The sequence below is a fragment of the Triturus cristatus genome, chromosome 2_1 (assembly GCF_964204655.1).
Source record: "Triturus cristatus chromosome 2_1, aTriCri1.1, whole genome shotgun sequence".
Taxonomy (NCBI): Eukaryota; Metazoa; Chordata; class Amphibia; order Caudata; family Salamandridae; genus Triturus; species Triturus cristatus.
The window spans coordinates 287,216,547-287,236,577 of record NC_140581.1 but is presented as its reverse complement, the minus strand read 5'-3'; the positions used below and the strand labels follow the sequence as shown (position 1 = coordinate 287,236,577).

The 20,031-nt window shown below is 48.2% G+C and overlaps 1 long non-coding RNA gene across 1 annotated transcript in view; it reads right to left on the bottom strand.

Annotated features, from left to right (window-relative positions):
• Positions 1-19,761, bottom strand: part of LOC146864109 (uncharacterized) — a 401,591-nt gene extending 381,830 nt beyond the window's left edge. The window contains exon 1 of the long non-coding RNA XR_014976611.1: positions 19,509-19,761. This is a non-coding gene — a long non-coding RNA (uncharacterized LOC146864109). The remainder of the gene's footprint in view (positions 1-19,508) is intronic.
• Between the last annotated feature and the right edge of the window lie 270 nt (positions 19,762-20,031).

The following is a 20,031-nucleotide window of genomic DNA, read 5'->3' as shown; positions in this document are numbered from 1 at the left end:
GTACGGGTTGGGAATGTGTGGGGACTGCTTCTGTGCATGTTGTGGTACCATGCATACATGTCTTCTCACCATGGAGCATATAACATGTAGCATCATTCCCATGACATGATAGTCACCCTTCTTGACAGTCATCTGTAGCGGAGTGTGGAGTCTGATGAAGGCATCAATGTGCGTAAACCTTGCCTCTGAAACATTGCGGATGCTACGGGTGTGTTAGAATCCGGGTTCTCTGGCTGGCACAGGTAGGTACTTGTGTCAAGCAGGGAACCTTTCCTCTAGTCAGGGTAAGGGGGTACACTCCTAAAATAACCCCTGCTCACCCTCTAGGTAGCTTGGCGCAGGTGTCGTGCTAGCTCTGCAAGCAGACAAGGCTTATCTCAGAGCATCATAGTTTAAGCATTTGTGAACACATAGAGTAACCAAGTGACAACACTACAAATGGACACCACACAGGTTTTATATTACAAATAAGGATTCTTTATGTAGAGTTACCACAAGATCCTTAAACGACAAAAATACACAATACTGTTACTTTAGATGGTAGAAGGTTGCTTAGTTCTCAAGTTCTTAAATGCGAATCATTAAGTCAATGTACTTTTTAGATGCGACACGCAGGGCAACGAAAGTGTTGCAACGTTGTTGATGCGATGAAGTTTTTGGTGCAAAGAAATAAAGACGTGAAGATCTTCCAGATGCGTTACGCTTCTCCGATGTTGCGAGAAGACTCGACTCGATGCGTCAGCTACAGCGGCGTCACCCTTTACGCGATGCGACGACAGCGGCCTTGGCAGCGGCACTCTTCTCCGACGTTTGCGAGACGCTTCCGCTCGATGCGATGTTGCAGCGGCGACACCCCTTTACACGATGCGATGACAGCAGCTCCGACGGCGGCACGCTTCTCCGTGGATGCGAGGCACTTTTCTTGATGCGGTGCAATGCGACAGCTACGATGGCTGCGATGGCAACACGCTTCTTCCTCGATGCGAGACTCTTCTCTTGCTGCGGTGCGATGAGTCAGCTACGAAGGCTGCGATGGCGACACGCTTCTTCGGCGTTGCAAGACACGTCTTGGATGATGCGAGACGCTTCCGCTCGATGCGATGCTGCAGCGGAGACACACTTTACGAGATGCGACGACAGCAGCTCCGACGGCGGCACGCTTCTCCTCCTTGAGTCGCGCTTCCAGCTCCTTGCGATACGCAGTCCCTCAGAAGGCCCAACAACAGCAGCAGGCACTTCCAAAGAACTCTGGGGAGCTGGGGGGTGAAGTCTGTTGTTCCTGAGACTTCAGCAGGAGGCAAGCTCTATTCCAAGCCCTTGGAGATCTTTTTAAGCACAAGTTGAAATAAAGTATTTTGTAGTCCTTCTCCTCTCCTTCAGCAGCAAGGCAACCACTGCAGGCCAATCCCCCAGGTCAGGGACAGTACTCCTCCTTACAGCTTTCCCAGTTCCTTCTCCTCAGGCAGAGGTTCTTCTTGTCAAGCAGGATCTAATTTCTTGGGAGCAGGGTCCCAATATTTATACCCCTAATTCCTTTGTTCCTCTGGGGTAGAGGGGCCTTTGCCCAGTCCAAACCAGTTCCTGAGCACTTTGTTGACATGACTCTGACTTTCTATTCAGGGTGCAGGGCAGAGACATCAGTCGTTCCACAGGAGGTGGAGCCAGCATTGTGGTGGCAGAGCACAGCCCTATTCAGAGTCCAGGTGCACTCCTCCCACCCATCTGGATGTCAATCTCTCTATTCACCACCAGGCTACCTAGCCCTGCCCCTCTGGGTTTCCCCAGCCCTGTCACTCACACAAACCACACAGGCAGATACACATCATAGCAGAGGCGGGCTGAAATGGTTAGGCAAGCAAATACCAACTTTCTAAAAGGGGTATTTGCAAACCCAGAATATTAAAATAAACTTTACTAAAAGATCTATTTTATTATTCTGAGTTCAGGCATACTAAACTCGAATTTCTACCATGTTCCCTGGGTCTGTTAGGATCATAGGATGTAACAATTCTGACATCCCATTCTGGCCTATGGGAACAGGTAGCCTTGCAATAGTGAAAAACAAAAATGGCTGTAATTCACTATTAGGACATGCCACACACATCAGGGCTTGTCCTACCTTATGCTTACAATGCACCCTGCCCTAAGGCCTACCATAGGGGTGACTAATATGAAATTATGGGAAGGTTTAGGGACTGGGAAGTGGGTGCACTTGCCCAGTCAGCATGACAGAACCAGACTGCACGCAGGTTCTGCAATGGCAGACCTTAGACACATTTTACCAGGCCGCTTCTGTGGCTGGCACTACCAGTGCTGCAACCCCACCAGCAGCATTTGTATTTACAAGCCCTGGGCACTCCTGGTGCACTTTACTGGGGTCTGACAGTAAACCAAATAAGCCAATCATGGAATCCAACCAACATATACATTTTAAATAGGGAGCACTTGCACTGTGGCACTGGTTGGCAGTGGCATAGTGCTCTGAGCAGCTAACACTAGCAAAACACATGAGGCACAGCGACAAAAAGTGGAAGGGAGACTCACGCCAAAGTGCCAGGTCCAACCGGGTGGACATAGTGTGGGACATCACAACAACAGGCTCTATGGTGAATTGCAGCCTCTCCGTGTGCAGCAGGATGTGTTTGGCTCATCCCCTTAACTTGTGTGCCAGTTCATTGGGATTTACAACATCCGTGTTGTGAAGGGGGGGTCCAGCGTATGTCCCACATGTTCTGTCAACTGACCTGTGAGTCTGTTCATATGGATGCATTTCCCTTTGTGTGAGTTTGTGCAATAAAGGTGTTCAGCACAATCCAAAGTGCCTCATCTCTGTCACTGCAGATCTCTTGCCAGTTTGCATGCGTCATCTATGGCATAATTGTCAAAGATTGAGCATATAAGTGTATGTGTACTTCGGCAACATGCATGCAGTTCTTCATGGCTGATAATCTCTATTGTGCATGAAGTACCTGGTTGTGTATGTATTTGTGCAGGTTGCTCCCCACAACGGGACGTCAACGCCTGCTGATGGTGTGTCTCCTGTGCGCAGCTCCGCATTTTGTTGCCTGATCCTGTGGCCGTCATTTTTGTTGATTCTTCATACATTTTCTCGGAGTGACCCTTGAGTAACCTGACACTCCTTCCTTTACATACACCTGTTGCACTGTGCCTTTCTGACCTCTGCTACTTTTTGCCTAGTTTCTCACCCCTTCCGCCTGCTGCAGCCTCACCTGCGGCACCGCCCCATCCAGTGCCCTGATTCTGCAACCCACACGGCTCCAAAATGCTTCTCCCTTCCCCCCTCCACCCATTCTTAATGCAGCCAGCAGCCTGTCTGTGCCACTGTTGCGCCAACGCCGTGCCAAAGGCAGGACCGTCTGCGCCTGCAACGTGCACAGTGCACGACCCTCTGGTCCTTGCATGACCCACGTCACACAACAGGCTCATGCTGCAGCTACCCTCCAAGCAATGTCCACCAGACAAGCAACCACCTGCTATCAGGCAACCCCTAAGCGCACACACAACACCTTTGCATGCTGAGTGTGCAACTCCAACTGCCTACACAGTGCTGCCCCGCCTACCAGACCCTGTCAGAACAAATAGGTCATGTGCCTCCTACTCCACACCCGCTCCGTCCACCAGCACGCCATTGGACTCTGTTACCTCCTCAACACAACAGCCCCACACATCACCTTCATGACAGTAACCTGGATAAAAGCATCCTCAGCACACAACTTCTTCATTGCCATCTCTGACGGATACAAGATCACCCGCAGGGACGGCAACAACAATCCTGGCGGATGACTTGCAATTTATTCACAAGTACACCCTCAGAGTCACAAATCCGGTTTCGCACCAACCCCCTGGCAACCCTCAGAGTAACACTCATCTACAGATCTCCAAGCCTACATCCACAAATCTGCAAAGCCATCAACACGTACATCTGCATGCACGCCTTCACCTCCACAGGCTACATGTGGCTGGGGGCCAGTAACTTCTTGCTGGAGGAGAACGACACCACCATCCATCACTGGTCCATCAACATTTGCATCCACGTCTCCGACAAGCAACACACTGCCCAACACCCCGCTACCGATCCCCCAAAGATGCTTGATGTAAGTCACCACAGACAAGCTGTGTGGGACACTCGAACCAACACCCCCGCCACACCCTGCAACCTCACACACTGGATCAGCAATTGATCCAACAATCTTGCCACATTGACAGACTTTCCTGTGCAGCACAACAACAGTTAAGCCACCTGGGACAAGGCAGACCTACTGGACTCATACAGATCTAGCCGGACTCTTGTGCAAACCTTGCAACACAAAGAACCATCAGTTACCTTACAGCCCTGGAAAACGCCACACACAGCCATCACCATATCATCAGCAAGGACAAGTGGAGATCCTTCAGATAGGGCAGAGGCACCAAAACACACGACATAAAGGAGCTCATCAGCATTGTGAGTGAACTGACAGCAGCTCTCCATCCAAAAGACACCCCACCCTTGCAAGGCAGATCAAATCCATTGCAACTTTCTACCACTGCAAGCTCATGGACATACACGACAGCCTTGGCACACAGAGGCAGACAGCACTATTATCCACGGGACAAACCCCCCTCAGGTTCTGGACTCCCGTCAACAGCAAATACACCACCTGGCTCATGTGCACCATCCACTCTGGCTCTCCATCAGGCCCCTTCCCACACAACATCTCAACCACATCATTCCCCATCCTTGAAGCCCACGTCCAGCACATCATGAATGTCTCCTTTGAGTTTGCCACATTCCATGGGAGCTGGAGGCATGCAGAGACCCAGGCCCTTCTTAAACAACGGACGGCAGTACCGCAGGAACTCCTGGAACATCACCCTGCTTCCCTACCCAGCAAATGTCATCAGGAAGACACTCAACGAGCAACTGACAAACTTCCTCCACGCAAACAGCTCCAGGCAACCGGCACCAGACCATCTTCCACAGTAATCACACCACTGCAACCGTCATAATTGCCACCACCAATGACAACTTTGCCCTGCTCAACAATTTTGAGACCACCCCCCTTGACCTCTCAACGGCATTCTACACCATGTGCTACCACACTGTCAGCTCACACATCTCAAACACTGGTATCCAGAGGAGGGCCCAGGATTAAATCAACAAGTAGCTCACCAGCAAGGCCCAGGGAGTCGGCCTCCACCCTTCTGCATGTGGTACACTGGGGTCATCTGGCCCATGCCCCAGGGCTCATCTCTCAACGTGACGATCTTCATTGTCTCCATGACCCCCCTCTCCACCATCACATGCGCACAGGTCCTCATCATCATCTCGTATGCCATTGACACCCAGCTGCTCCTCACCCTCACCAAAGACCCAGCCATTGCCAGATCCAACCTTCAAGAAGGCATGAGATCCGTTGACGAATGGCTGAACATCAGCCACCTGAGGCTGGACTTGGACAGGACTGAGGTCATCATCTGAGGATTGTCCCCTTATGGCTGGGTCAACTCCTTGTGTCCCACCGGCCTGGGCACCGCACAAGCACCAAGTGGCCACGTACGCAAGCTGATGTTCATCATGGACTCATCGCTCACAATTACCATGCAACTCAACACCATCTGTACCTCATGCTGCAACACCCTCCGCATGCTGCAAATGATCCACAGATAGATCCACTCCAAGGCAAGACAGACCGTCCCCCAGGTCCACGACACCAGCCGGGTCAACTACAGGAACGCCCTCTACGGAGGGACAAAAGCAAAACTGCAGGAGATCTTGTCCACATCCAGGGTGCATCCGCACACCTCATCTTCAAAATCCCCCGCCCCAGCCACATCGCCGTCCACCTGAGATAGCTACAATGGCTCACTGTCTGCTGCAGGATCACCTTCAGTCTCCTCACCTACACTCAGGAGGCAGTCCACAACCCCAGACCCAAAACCGACCTTGGACATCTGTCATCCAACACCCCGTTGGCCCAACTCCGTGCAGACAACCCTGCCCTGGCCACCATTCATCACATCCACAGAACTACTGCATGAAGGAGATAGTTCTCCCACCTCGCCAAACAGACCTGGGACTCCCTCCCCGGGCACCTCCACATGACCCATGACCTCTACGCCTTCATGATACTCTTCCAAATTGGTCTGTCCGAGCAGTATTGCAAGCCCCCCCTCAGCAGCTTGAGGCCATCACGGGTGAGTATTGGGCTCCATGTCTGTATTTGATGATACATTGTGACCCATGTGTGTCCTCGACCGGACTCAGATCCCAGTGTATGGATGGCTGGAGTTAGTTCCACACTCAGGCATACTTTGACATATCCCCACACTTATGTTGTGGACTCATGCGAAATGACTGCAACATCAAATTTTTTTTTTTTTATAGGTCTGGGGCGTGATTTGTGCAAGAAAAAGGTGCAATACAGGGACCATAGAATCCAAGGTTCCCGGGGGAGATGGGATCCTTGGCATTTGAAAGCAGCAGAGTCCAGACCACAGTGTTTTGCATCATTGGTCAGACTGTGAAAAGCATATCCATGTGGCAGAGAATGTCAGTCAATGAGGTGATGCTGTTGCACATGAAGGCCAGGTGCCAGGCCAGGTGACCTAGGAGATGTGGATTGGCTGCTGCCTCTCACAGTCTTTTCCGTGGACGACCCACCTTCCTCGGGGGACCCTCAGATGCAGGCCTTGACGATGCTTGGGACGCTCCATCGGACAAATCCTCCTCCTCCTCCCTCCCTGTGGCTGGTGGTGGTCTTCGCCTGGTGGCACAGGGAGGGTTGCCCATGTTGTCTGCGATCCGACAGAGTGAATGACTTATGTCCCTTTGCACCGCCAGGAGCTCAGCCAGTCTTGCCTCCATCCGTCCTTGGTGTTCTTGTTGACTGGCATGTTGCTTGGCCTGCTGGTTCTTCATCTCTGTGATGGTCCCCTTTATCTCTGTGAGTGTCCCAACTACCTGGCTGATCTCCCTGGTGTCACGCTGGTATGCCTCCATGATGTTGTGTATGTGTGACATACTGGTCTCTTCAGTTGGCTGGTCAGGTTCTCGCCTCCGCCTACCTCCACTCCCACCACCCCTGCCCACACGAGCCTGGGCTGCCGTTGAGGGCAGATCGGGTCTACGGGACCCCTGAGGGATGGCAGTGGTGGTGTTGTCTGCCTCCTCCTGGTTGCCCGGCGAACCTTGTCCCTCCTGGTCAGACTGGCTCAGTTGTTCACTGCGGGCAGGGCTCCTCGGTGTCTCCTGGGATGTGGCAGGAATGGGGGTGGTGTTTGGCACAGATGTTCCTGAACCAGGTGCTGCAGGGGCTTGGACACCAGAGGGTCCAGGTCGGTCGGGGTCATCCGCGAAGTGTTGAGAGGCGTCGCTCCCGGTAGGATCAGGTTCCTCCCAAGCCTGGGACTGTGATTCTTCCCCCCCATTGTTGGGGGGAGATTCATAACGTTGCCCTGTGTGTGAGAGACAGACAATCTTAATGCTGTTTCATGCAACATCCATGTTTCATACACATTCTAGTTGGCACTGTTCCTCTAGGTAGTTGTATGTGCCTAGCATTCTCCTCAATGTTCACTTGTGGATGGGTATGTTGCGGGGGACAGATTGATATGTGTTCCTGAGTCTTTGACTTGTTGATTTTTGGCTTGGATGCTTCTTCGGCTATGTATTGGTGTTGTTGTGTTATATGTCCATTGTGACAGTGGGTAAATCCATTGCCTGTCCCGGGGGTGTCTGCTTGTGTAAGGGGTGTGTGTGACAGGGCATGCTGGTGGGTGTAGTGTGATTTGGCACTGGGGCTCCCAGGTGATGTAGCTGTCCCCCCATGGAGCATGCTGCCATGACAGTGAGTGTGAGTTCCTGTCCTAGATCTCTGACCTTGTTGTCTTGGTGTTTGTGTTTGCACTGGTCACAGGAGGGCCTTGTGCTGCCTACACCAGGGCCCAGTGTCAGCTATCTTGTCAGTACTTTCACAGTCCCTGTGCATTGAGCATGGTGCATGGGTATGTATCTGGGCCATATGGGATGAGGGCAATTGTGTCTGATTTGGAGTTCAACAATGCGTTTTGTGACACCCACCCTCCCAGCAGCATTCCCATCCATTCTTGGGTTAGTGCTTCGTGTAGCATGGGACATAGCATGGCCTTGCTTTCTCAATGGGGCATACACATGTTAGTGGCATTAGCGTTGTTCTTGACTATGGTTCTGGCCAGTGAGTGTTTGGGGGTAGTTGCGTGCATTTTGTGTAGTTGGGGTGTGGATGCCATTACCCCCATGTTACATACGTTGTTTGTGTACTCACCAGGCTCTGGAACTCCTTGAAGTCCATGTACTCCCACCAGCGGAAGCAGGGCCATCACCTTCTCCTCCCAGGGATGGAAATGTACTGGTCTGCGGGGCCCACCACCTCCAGTGATGTTGCTCTGGGCGTAGTCGTCATTCATTTTTCGCTTGACTGCCCTCCGCAGATCGTACCACCTGGCTTGGCATTCAGTCCTGGGACTTCTGATGGGTGCAACAGCATTCATCCTATCGACAATCCTCTGCCACAGGTGTGATTTTTCGGCTATGCTGGTCTGTCTGACCAATGCTCCAAACAGCTGTGGCTCGGCTCTGATGACTTCATTGACAAGGATCTCCAGCTCCTCCCTTGTGAACTTTGGATTCTTGTCTGTGGGCATGGTGTGGGGTGAGGGTGTGGATGGTTGTGGGTGTGTGGGTCTGAATGTGAAGTTGTGGGTCTGAATGTGAAGAGGGGGTATGTGTGAAGGAGGTTGTGTGAAGGTGTATATGTCAAGGTGGATGGGTGCAGTTGTTGGTGTGTGCTCTCTAGCTGCAGTGAGTCTGTTACAAAGGCTCATGGTTTGTGTGTGTGGGCCCTTTTTATTGGTCCATTTGTGGGTGGGCCTCAGTTTGAATTGTTGGTGGGTGTGTTATAAGGGGTGGTTGTGAGTTTGGCCCGCTGTTTGCCTGTTTGGATGTGGCCAGGTCAGTCATTTCCATGTTTTGTGCACTGTAGACGTGTTTTGTGGTGTTGTGCGAGTCGAATAGACCCTTCTTGTGCTGTTTTACATTGCCTATGTACGGTGCGTACATACGCGATGTTGTTGTGAGGTGCGTACATACGCAATGTTGGGGTACGCAAGGTACATACGAGATGATGTTGTTGTAAGGTGCGTACATACGCGATGTTGGGGTACGCACAGTACATGCGCGATGTTGGGGTACGCACCGTACATACGCGATGTTGGCAGATGCACCGTACATGCGCGATGTTGTTGTAAGGTGCGTACATACACGATGTTGGCGTAGCACCGTACATGCGCGATGTTGTTGTAAAGTGCGTACATACGCGATGTTGTTGTAAGGTGCGTACATATGCGATGTTTGGGTACGCACCGTACATACGCGATGCTGTTGTAAGGTGCGTACATATGCATGGGGGGGCTGTCCGACTCGTACACTGGTACAACTCGCACCCCGGGAACTACTTTTCCCGGGATACGAGTTGTACAAAGTTTGCTTTGTAGCGGGTAAAGTCATTCCCCGTGTACGGGACGTTTTCCGTACGAATCCTAAATCGGAAAGCCGGTCCGGATCGTACTTGTATGGTCGGACTGTATTTTTAGGATTCGTACGGAAAAGTGTCCGGGTCTGTCTTGTACAACTTTTCCCGATCCAATTCGTACGGATCGGGCCGATCCGTATGTATTTTTCCAGTACGAATCGTACTTCACGGGTGGGACGGGACTTGTACGATTCGTACGGGAAAAATTACGGATACGAGTCCTACGGAAAAACAAAATACAGGATCGGAATCGACCCCTTAGTTGGAGCTACCGATCAAGTATTGGACTGCATACGTTTTAGCTTCTTTTTAATCACCTAACACTCCGTTGGACTTTATCTTTACATCATTGGTTCTTTATACTGGACTTGAATTAATCTGTCTATACCAGCTGGGTGCCCCCACTGCCTAGGTTGCAGATAGAATTTTTTACTACGGGCACCCTTATTTGGTAGCACTGCGTATTCCACGCATAGTGGGGCAACATTTGCATGTACTCTCACATTCGCACTAATGTTTCTCATGCCTGGTACATTACATTTGTATACTGTGTTTGAGATCTGAGCACTGATACACCCTGCCTTTCATTCCAGTTATCCCCAATCAGTCTAATTTTTTAACCGAGTTCACGACAATCATCAGTGCCCTAACTAAATTACCTAGAGCTACAGTAGAATGGGGAGACGTGTCTGCATAGAAAAGAAACAACTGGCCCCCCCATGCCCAAACCCATTACCAAACCGACTTCTATAGATAGGATGTTGTAAAAGGCTCTAGGAGCAGTGTCCACTGAAATCGAGCGGACAGAGAGACGATTATCTCTGACCCCAAATTTGGAAATTCCCATGACAGATCCCAACACATAACAAACCCCAGGAGTTTCGATAAACGACTCACCAAGGGCTCAAACCCCAATAGCTGAAGTAATCAACCTCGATCAAACCAGGGCAGATCCACCTATTCAATCTGGCAAAAAAGAGAAACCCAAACCAAAAGCCAAAACGGTGACAAGAAGGAAGAAACCCACAGGAGAGAATATAATCAATAGGAACCCTGGGATGGGAGACTCAACAAATAGCATAGGAACAATCAGTGAACAGCCAGTGTGGGTCACTAAGCTATTGGTGGACCTACAGATCCAAGTGAGGGATATAGTTAAGGACGAACTCAAATCACTTATAGAAAGGGTTGATAAGCTGGCCTTAATTTTTAATGACTGGACAAGCATTAGGGGGGCTGCACACGGAAACGTTGGCTCTGAAACCAGTACACGAGACCAGGCTACTGTGAATACCACAAGGGCTACCTCAGACCCCAAACCCAACGACTGCCCCCCAACCCAAGCCCCAAATGCAGAGAGACAGCAACCAACAGTCTCCACTAGAGACAATAATGAGAGGCCACCTACCGCCCCAACTAACCGACTTAGTAGACCCCCTCTTCTTCAACTACCCAGTAGACAATGGCAGCCAAATAAACAATAGACAGGGGTAGATTCTTTCACATGCACTGGAGTTATTACAGACAACTTCTCCCCCCCAGTTATAAACCTTCCATCGGCCTCAACCCCATACGTCTTAATTCTCGTGAGCATTCCTGAACTAGGAAGGGGCCAACATGAACCACATCAGGAACTTAAACACAAATGTATACAATGGCTTGCTAATCATAGGCACTACAGGTATGACAACGCAGGAGAGATTTTAACCACACGTAGAGTGGTATGGATAGGGTGGAGGCCCAAGGACCTGCAAGGAGATTGCATAGTGATCAATTTTAGAAACCCCTGGGTTGCCCAAGAAATTTTAAGCAGAGAGGATAGGAGACAAACGAGTACTACCCAAGCTCTCCTACTGGGCTATTTCTACCCTCATAATAGGGCCCACCAAGACACAAGGCATCATGGGTGGGGTTGGAGACATGATAATAATCACCATAATACAGCTGCCTCGGATCATTACTGGACCAGGCAACCCATTTTCAATATTCCTACAGCAAACAGATTTAGCAGTCTAGAAGGAATAGATTGACTTTAGGTCCAGGCCCCTAACCCTAATGTGCAATTGGGCTCCCCCTTGAATAAAATCAAGATTTGTGTGAATGATACAGGCCCCTGCACGCCACTCGGGGAAGGAGAATCCTGTGGGAGCATGAGCAGCTCCCCAGGAAACACTCAAGATGACCCTAATAAGGCCCTGACCAGCAGTCAACATATTGTACTGAATAGTGGGACCTGCACAAATGCAGATTCTGGACTCTACGAGGCCTTACCACAATTAATCCCCTCAGCGGCTAACAAACCCAACTGCCCGATCACCCAAGAACTCGGGTCCTATTATGGAACATAGCAGGCCTGAACAGTAAGACAGATGACCCCGAATGGGGCAATTTCATAGACAAACACGAGATCTGCCTGTTCCAGGAGATGTGGGCAAGAGGGGATGTTTCGAAATTGGGCTTTGCCACGTTTAATATTCCTGCAATATCAGGGGGGAAAGGGAGACCATCGGGAGGACTAGGCACATGGGTGGGAGTTCCTCTAGGCTGTAAAGCTAAACAGATTGACACAGCGTCTAATGATATATTGTGCAGCCTTTTGCACTTCTCCCCAAAGACCTCCATTGCCCTTCTAAACGTGTACTCCAGACCAGTCAGCCAGGGAAAGGAGTCAAAAACACTTGAGGACCTAATGACATGTCTAGCCACCATTGCAGACAATCACATGGTGATTATAGGAGGGGACTTTAACTGCCAGTTTGAGCCACTGGATGGCATGCTCCAGGACAGCCTTTGTGAAGAAGACAAATATTGGGCCATCCCGGAGACCAGGTGCCCACCAGTCAAAACATGGTCCCCCCTGGTGATGCAGATGAACTGCCTTGTCCTAAAACACTCTTTAAGGGCTTGCAATAGTAGAACACAGTCTGATACATCCAGTAATTACACCTTTACTAGAAGCAGGCGAGGATCCTTATTGGACTATATTTTAATTGACTCCAAATCCTGGCACAGGATAATTGATTTTAAAGTCATACCACAACACGATAGTGACCACAACGCCCTTGCACTAGAACTTAAGGAGTTTTATCCCGGGAGTACCACAGGTATACACTCCCCCATTGATGACAGGCTGACTCTTTCAAACTGTAGAAGAAGAGTGCGATGGTCAGATATAAACCAGTCCCAAGATAGACTAGGTTCCCTGTACGAAGCCGTCATCCTGGTGCTTCTGACTGCAATCAATTCTGTACCTATCAATGGTGCCAGAATCCATCCCCAGATGGTCACCCAGAAAAATAATAAGCTAACGGAAGTCACAATAGATTTCTTCTTTCCTACAAAAACTATCAGGCCAAATTGGAAGCCCCCCCACCCTTGGTATAATGACCACTGCCGCAAAGCGAAAACAATTCTGATAACATCTATTAAGACCAATGACCGCCCCTTAATTAAAACATCTAGATACAAGGCCTCTGTCACCGAGGCAAAAAAAGGGTGGGAAACTGATAAGTGGGACACTCTACGAAGCTTCCTGGGTGCCCGTGACATGAGGACTTTCTGGAAAGTCGTCAACTCAGGCAGTTCTGAGGTCAAAACATCGATAGAGCCAAACTTGGAGGCAGACGTCTGGCGGGACCACTTTGAGTCCCTCTAGTCAAGGGGGGAGACACCGGATAACTCGGCCGCTAAGGGCTGTTCTGCGGGGACAGACCATTTGATTGTACCCATCACACTAATGGAACCGTAGACAACACCCCCACCATAACCCTAAACGAGATAACTGGTGCTCTCTCTAAAATAGCCCCAGGCAAAGCCCCCGGACAAGATAAGATCCCTGGAGATTTATTTAGCAGTGAACCGACTGTTTGGACGCCATACCTTTGGGTATTATTTAATGCCATACTCCAAGGTATGAAGATCCCTGCTAGTTGGGCTGGAGCCGAAATAATCCCCATTTATAAAAAGGGCTCACCGTTATTGCCAACAAATTACAGGCCGATTAGCCTCATAGATATTACGCAGGAAAAATGTGCTTGTGTGCTGCTGTTCCGGCTGCACAGCTGGATAGAGGAACACCAGATACTCACTCCCCTACAGGTAGGGTTCAGAGAAAAAATTTCCACATTGGACAAAATCCTCAGGCTACAAATATTACATTGGAAGATCGTGTGTTTGGAGGGTGGCAGCCTCTACCTAATATTTGTAGACCTGAGGTCAGCATTCGATCTGGTCCCAAGGGAAAAGCTGTGGGCAGTCCTCCACGAGATGGGGGTTCCAACGTACCTATGCCAAGTTATAGAGCGGTTGCATGAGGAAATTTATACCTAAATTAGACACGGCAAGGAAGGAAATCTTACGGCCCCCATCCCTGTAAACAGAGGTGTCCGACAGGGATGCATGCTTGCTCCCACCCTCTTTAGCCTCTATATAAATGGCTTAGTTGACTTTCTACTTATAGAAAAAGACCTAAATGTTCCCAAGTTGGCATCACGCAAAATTCCAGCAATGATGTTTGCCGATGATACCCTACTAGTATCTAAATCACCCATGGGGATACAGAGGGTACTAAATAGATTTGATCCGTTCTGTAGGGAAAGAGGACTCTAAATTAATCTCCAAAAAACCAAATACATGGCATTCAACACCACCAAAAGTACCCGACCAAATCCATCTTTAAATGGTAAACCCCTAGAGAGAGTATCCTCTTTCGACTATCTCGGCTTCACCATTACAGAGTCCATGGACTGGAGGGCCCAAATCAAAAAATCAACCCTGAAATTGGCACAATCCTCAGGGGGGCCAATGAAGGTCTTCCGAAAATCTAGCCACAAATCTGCGAGTCCTGCCAATGAAATATACAAGGTCCAAGCCAGGGGAGGGGCGTTGTACGGTGCAGAACTATGGGGACATCGTAACTCTGAGAGCCTTACGCAGACAGAAAACAGCTTCCTCAGGCCACTGTTTGACATCCCTCGGAGTACCCCTCTCACGCTGCTCCGATTAGACCTGGGTGTAAGGGCTATTGCCGACTAATCTAACCTCAGACCTCGCTCTACTGGCGGCGCCTGTGGGTTACTCCAGAACTTGTAGAATATAGGGAGGAATTAAGAGAGGTGATGAGTCTACCAGGGGCGGGCAAACTACCGTGGCTCTCGTATATCTGACACATGTCAGCTAGTTTGGGACGGGGCGAACTCTGGGGTGACTCAGAGGTTGCCTGTGCCTCAATCTCTAGGAAATCATTAAGGGATTGTTATGGGGAGTATAAACTAGCCCAACTCCAAAGCAACCCCTTAACAGGTAAGCTGACTGCAGCCTTTTTAGAAACCAAGGATAGGTACAGCCTTGAGCCGGCACTGGACGACATCAAGCCAGCAGCTGCAAGAAAGCTTTATTTGCAATTTAGACACGGGGTCTTGCCACTTCGTTCATTTACACACACGTGGGGGGGGCCGCAAATTCTAAGGTGCCCGGCATGCTATTGCCCGACAGAATCAGCCCTCCATGTGTTTTTTAGTTGCCCTTGTTATCATAAAGCAAGAAAACGATGGTTGGCACAGATCTGTAGAAACCTTGGTACCAGTCACTGCTGCGAGGCTTTTAGGATACTTAAACATGATACTAGTATCCCGATAGTATACTCTGTAGCAGGCTTTTTATTCTCTATGTGGTGTACCCATAGAGCACTCTTAAAATCACCTTAATAAGTAGGGCCCATAGTTCTGCACAAATGGAATGGGGTAGTTTCAAGGGTCCTTTATTATTACTGTTTTATTGAGAATATCTGTATTGCGCACCTTACCTATATTTTGGATCCACTTTATATAGGCTAGTTGTACCCAAGATCAGTTTTTAGCAACTATGATTACGTTTTGAAAAATTGACCTGTTATTTATTCCTTTTAACTTGCACAATGCACTTTTAATCGTTTTATTGTATGTACCCAATCTTGCTCTTAGCTTTAAATATATCTTTTTACAGTAAATGAATTATATGCAATTTTAGATGTACTTTTAAGGTCAAACTGACAGAAATAAAGTTAATACTGAACTGAACTGCTAGGACATAGCCCCGCTGAAAGTAATCACAAGCCTTCTTATGCGCTTTCTGGTGCCTAGTCAGTGGATTTTTGCTGCCAAACTAATGCTAGACAGTCCAAAACCAAGTAACAGAGATAAAGCTTTAAAGAGTTTAATTGGGCATGGGCCAAATTCCAGTTATGCCAACAAGATGTTATTAAATAACACCAGTTTCTGACCAATGCAAGAGGTTTCTGTGTTTGCTCAGAGTGAATTACTAACCACCTGTAAACTACTGCCAACCTGCAAAACTTAAATAGGTCATATTTACACCTATTTGGAAGGAGTAATTTGATAAAAGGATGACTCCATTATAAAACCCTTTGATTATCATTCAGGCTTAGCCTATTTATGTGCTATATGTTCCTTAATTACTGTTTATGACGCTGTGTATGTGCCCAGTTCCTTATCAATCACATATTCCATATATTATCAGTTTTGCATAGTAATGATTTTCGGGAAAACACTAAAGAGCATTTTTAAACGTGTGGCCAAAAAGGGGCTATATTTTAAGTCTACTATTACGTTTAACCTTTCGATTTGGGAAATTATGATGCCCTATTACCTCACCCTAGTTTTTTGTTATTAAAGGAACGACTGAACTATATATTATGTTGGGCACACTGTGAGTGATATCATTCAGTCCTTAACATTAATCCATCAAAACATTAAAAAATAAATGACCATAAATCGCTGATGCGCTTCAGTATGATTGAGTGAGCCTGGCTCTGCTGGTGCTCCAGGCCCTTGGAGATGTAACAGCAAGGTCAGCGTTGAAACAATATTGTAACATAAGAATTTACGTGACTACATATCACTATCACAGAGGTTGTAAAGGATGCCTGGGATATTTCGTACAATAACTTATTGTTAAACCAATACTAAAGCGGAGTCCACATAAAGACCCAACAGCATGAAAAAGTGGGCGAGGGATATGCTTTGGCAACACTCACTTTTATAAACAAGAACCCCATGTGTTCTGCTAAAACAGGCTCTTTTATCTCCTCGGAAAGAATGTAGTTATTACTTCGTTCCTTTACTATAATGGAGTCTTCTGCCAAGTTCTACTTTCATTATTGGTACAGCAGAATCAGTGGCGTCACTAGGGTTGGTGTCACCCGGTGCGGGTAACTCATGGTGTCACCCCCTCACGACTTACCGCATGGACCTCCTCCGCTCCGAGTCCGCCAGTGGACATAGTTGGCAAATAACGGGACTATACAGAATCCTTCGTAACGTTTGTAAATGTAGGTCCTATATTTACAAAATGTGCCTGTTAACTACAGTGTGATAATGACTGATTAATCAGGTTGTACAGTGGGCTACCTGCTAGTCAACAGTTTATTGGAATTTATATAATATCATAGGTATGGTACTTTTTACTGGTGTGGTGTTCCCACTATCCAGAAACACACTATATCAGTGGTCGAAGTGGGGAAAAAAAGTAGGGGAACTTTGGGCGAAGAATCAGAGGGCGGGAATAACCCAAGGATTGGATCAGTGGGCAGAGCCAGAGGCGTGGCCAGAATGCGCAAACATCCCAATTTTTTGTATTTGTTTGGTTTCACTGCCTAGTTTTATCAACCAATGGATACACATGATTATTTAAGGTTATAATGAGTTATTGACAGTAAAATGTATTCACAAATTGGGATATGCTTCTAATCACAGAATGTCCCCAAATACGATAAAATGTGGAAGCCCAAGCCATTTGTCTCCGAGCCATGGAGTTTCTGTCATCAGCACTTCTCCCTTTTCCAAAACAGCAGTTCAAACATGAATGGCTAAAAATCCTAGTTTGCAAATGTTTTCTAAATAATAATGGCTCTGCCATATTTGCCTCATAATGCAAGATCTGCAGCATGATCTGACCATTTAAACTAATACATTGTTTGTAGCTCAAACGTATCAAAAGTTAATAAAAAATGTGACTTGTGTTGCTGCGGAGTAGATGACAGTTAATAGCTCACTGTTCTATGTTAGGATTTTAACTTATAAATTGCAAGTAACAATAGGGTCTCTCTGACAAAAGAAGTAGCCCACTGGCCTATTTACATTATGTGCACTTTGTGATCTGCATGGTACATGTTCTTTGCAGCAGGTACATTAACCCACTGAGCTACCTTTCCATGAGTCAAATCTACCATTAGACAATATTCCGATCTCTCTATAGGAAGAACATTAATCACCAGTCATCATGACATTTTTATTGTTACCGTAAATTACTGGAGGCCAGGAAGGAGGCAGCAAGCGCTTTTAAAACCATAATATACTTGCAAAAATGCTGCCTCAACCTAAAGTCAGCGCCTGGTGTGGTCACACCGGTTGCACCGCCCTAGAGCTGACCCTTCTCAAGGGTCCTGTGATCTCAATGACAAGGTCACTGTTGTTCTAGGGTGTACTGCTTCATAGGCCTGCTCACAAGACTGGAGGTGAACTTCAGTATGAATAGTGGTGGACAAGCCTTGTAGATTAACCTACACTTGTCATGCTAGGGTCCACCTGCTGGTGCTACGACACCAGGGATTCTAATGTCTTGCGAAGCCTTCTAAGGTCTAGCATGAGATAGTGCTCTCTCAGGAGAGTGGTCTGGTGGACTGGTTATTAAGGCTGAACCTGGGTCCCCAGTTCCAAATTCAGCAGCTCTGGCCATAGTGCCACATCCTCTCCCCCACTGAACACCATACTGCCCCACTGAGAAAAACTCAGACTGCCTTCAACTACAACCCAATTGTTGCCAGCAATAAACACCTGGATGCGGCTCAATTTAAATTACGCACTGGGCAAGAGCAATATGTGGCCTACAAAAAAAAGTGACAGCATCCTGGAAAAAGCAAACAATCATAGGGAATACAAAATTTTGCAAACCATGTGAAATGTAAGCAGGAACAACATGGTTACCTTAACGCTTTTACACTCACTGTTCAGAAATCAGTGAGTGCTTTTGCCTGAAGAGTTAAGGACATGACAACAGGGCCCTGAATGGACCTATTTCAATGGCCATTGCTTATATCCTTACAAAACGAAAGCAGTATGGTAAAAAAAAGACAACATCCCTAGATACAGAGCAGCAGTACAAATTTTGTTTTTTAATCCTCACATTGCAGTACCTCCAGGATTGGTGCACTAGATCCAAGCCCAGGGAAAACAAAGCCAAGACAACAAAAATAGCGCTTCACTGGCAAACTGTAAAAGTGGCGCTAATGTGTTTGGGTGTGAATAAAATCAATCTGGCCAGTTTGCTACCACTCTGTCTTACTTTCTGAGGCTAAATATTGAAATGACAGGTGGACAGACTTAAAAAGCAAAGCATGGCTGTTCTGTCAAGAAGTGACCTGGATCAGTGTTAAATTAGGCCCCCTTACTCACACATTAACCCAAATAATGTGTGGTAATGTGTGTGTGGAATGAACTCTTTGAGGGAATCACTTGGAGGAACTGACCTCATAGTGCAGAAAGACTAAAGCACTATTCAGTAAGGTAGAAAACACAGAAATGGTGCAAAAACTGCAGCACATCGCCCATCCTCTTTCACCATCAATTAATCAAATACCTACTTCCAAAGCACCTACAGTACAAGGCAGGTCAATGCAGCATTATCTACTAACTTCACTGGACTCATTGCATTTTCTATCCTTGCACTATCTCTTGCCCCGCGTGCCAGCTGACACCCTTGATCTCTGCGCTAACACACCCCTGACATCGATGAATCTCGATCTGTGGTATCTTTTTGGCCCTTGTTGACACCTTCCCTGGTGCCCCCCGCCAAGTAATTTGTGCGCGATCCTAACAGTTACCCCATTGTCAGTCCATATTTACCCTCAATACTGCAGGTGGCAGGAGTAGAGTTTCTTACCTGTCACTATGTTTCCAGAAACCAGACAGAAGAAGCATCGCACCAGGCTTATCAGTTGTCTCTTGCAGGCAATAGTAGTACTGGCCACTCACTTGCTGAGTTGCAGACAGGGGGGGCGGGGGGGACTACCTCGGTCAGCCTTGCTTTAAAATTAAATTATAGTGGCAGTGGGGGCTGACGACGGGCCGACGGCGACCTGAGACCTCCTCACCTCCTCACCTCCTCGTCCCTCGTCGTGATGATGCCAAGTCACGCGCACTTTGGGGGGGGGGGGGGCAATGCGCATGCGGGAACCCCTCTAGTGACGACGCGGCGGAGGAGGAGACAGTGCGCGCTGCGCACAGGCACCAATAGAACAAGGTTAGGTTGCGCGCGTCGAACGTCGTCGTTGCGTTTGGACTGCTGGTGGTTCCAATAACATTGTGCACGCCACGGACGGTTGCAGTGCACGCACCACAGACAGAGTGACACACCGACCGGACCTTTGGTGTAACCCCCGTGAGGGTGTCACCCGGTGCGGTCC